Genomic DNA, 2,106 nt, shown 5'->3' on the forward strand with positions numbered 1-2,106 from the left:
GACTATTTATAAGCATGCTAGGGACAGTATTATAGTTCTCAGACATTACTTTAAACACTGGAAGTATAATTTTGTCAAATACAATGGTGTGTTTCTTTGTAAAATGTACACTTGATCTTAACCATCCCATAGTTTAATTAGAAAAAGAAAAAACTGTCAGCAGAGAAAAAAGTGTCAGCAGAGTAAGTAATTGGTAACTGTGGACTTGTGGACAAAGCTGTAAAACCCAACTTTAAATATTCAGTTGAATATTGTCAACATTTTTCCTTTATTTGACATTTTGAAATGAGGACTAACTAAACACCCACACTCATACATACGTGCATGTGTGTGTGTGTGTGTATTTAATTACCTCATGTATGTAAATGTATCTATCACCAGGAATACAATGGCCACAAATCCACATTGATAGATATGTTTAAATGGTGAATTAAACACCACCACTGGGGCTCCTGGGTGGCTTAGTTGGTTAAATGTCTGACTCTTTCTGCTCAGGTCATGATCTCAGGGACCTGAGATCAAGCCCCACATGGGGCTCTGCACTGGGTCATAGAGCCTGCTTAAGATTCTCTCTTTCCCTCTCCCTCTGCCCCTCATCCACCATTCACTCACTGCTCTCTCTCTTTCTCTCTCAAACAAAAACAAAAACAAAACCCAAAAACAAATACCACCGTTGGTACGTAATTTTTTAAACTGCTAATCAACTCTTGGTAATGTTCTAAATAGAACAGTGTTAAAGTTTTCCCTAACTTACCAGTTATATAATTAAAGAATTTAGTGCCTTTTAAAACCATGCAAAAGTAAGTTTAGAAAGTCATAAATAATTTTTTTTTTTTTACCCATAAAGATCCTGTAAGATATTTAAAAGTCAGTGGGACAAGGAGTAGGTGCTCATTGTGTGAAAAATTATCCCATACATTGCAAACTATCTACTATTCATGGCTCCTTCAACCAATTTCAGCAATTCCCCTCAAACTTTGTGACCCTCAAAAGGATCCTCACCTATGTCTAAAATGCCCCAGAAAATGCCTTCTGAGGCAAGATTCCTGTGTGTTAGTGGATATGCCCTGAAGCATGGCCTCAGAATTTCCTCCTCCACTTTACTCTGGACTACTCAACTGCTTTTCTAAAATAATGATGAATAATTATTTTGAATGTCTCTATTTGAAGGGCCATCAATTTATTGTCCCATCAGAATACAGAACATTTTTTTGGTTCTGGTTTTTTCTCTATATTGCCTGAAAAAAAAAAAAAAAAAGTGAAGGGAATTTCTCCGTGTATACCCAGGACCTCAGAATGTGAAGTTCAGGAAGGACATTAATAGAGTTGATCCTGTGAAGAAGAAACAGCAGTTTTTGCTACCCTGAATTCTTGTGGTTTATAGCTTAAAGGTCTTGCAGCTTCAGCAAGCTTTTCAGGTCTTCCCTGTAGGACTCTGCTGCCAACAACGGGCCTGACTCCTGGATTTCTTATGTTTTCCAATCTTGCCTGACCAGGAGTAGATAATTATTTCCTTGTTATAATTTTCAACCTTTATTCCCAAAGACAAAATACAGCCAAGTACAAATAGAATCATGAAAAGAATAGAATTAAGAAACCAGAGGAAATAAAGATTTTTGTTTGTTTGTTTGCTATTTTTCCCAGAGATCAGATCCCAGTTTATTTCCTCTCACTGAACAGAAAACACTAATTTTCTTAGCTATAGCTTGATCTTGTTGCAAGGCTTGGACGATCCGTTTGGTATGGTTCTAGGAAGCCTCACCCCCACAGCATCCCCAATTTAACACACTGTTGATCAATCCTCTTGGGCCATGCTAATCTTCTCTGTATCATTCCAATTTTAGTATATGTGCTGTGGAAGTCAGCACGACCAATCCTCTTGGGGCTAATTTACTTCAGATCTCTCCTTCAGGTTGTTTTGCTGTTAAAGTCTCTACTCTGTCTATCAAATATTAATCTCCCTGTCATTGAAAGAGACAATCTTTTTCAGGTTATCGGTTTAAATATGATGCTGACAAATTTCATTAGGTCTACAGACACAGCAAATCACTAAATTTTCTGTGGAAATGGATACAAATATTAATTTTTTTCCTGAATTTATAGTGG

At 36.8% G+C, this 2,106-nt stretch overlaps 1 pseudogene; it reads right to left on the minus strand.

The window, feature by feature from the left end:
• Positions 1-1,806: 1,806 nt before the first annotated feature.
• LOC116642892 lies at positions 1,807-1,868 on the minus strand (annotated as a pseudogene).
• Between the last annotated feature and the right edge of the window lie 238 nt (positions 1,869-2,106).

Source organism: Phoca vitulina, unplaced genomic scaffold (genome assembly GCF_004348235.1).
Source record: "Phoca vitulina isolate PV1807 unplaced genomic scaffold, GSC_HSeal_1.0 scaffold24, whole genome shotgun sequence".
NCBI classification, from domain to species: Eukaryota; Metazoa; Chordata; class Mammalia; order Carnivora; family Phocidae; genus Phoca; species Phoca vitulina.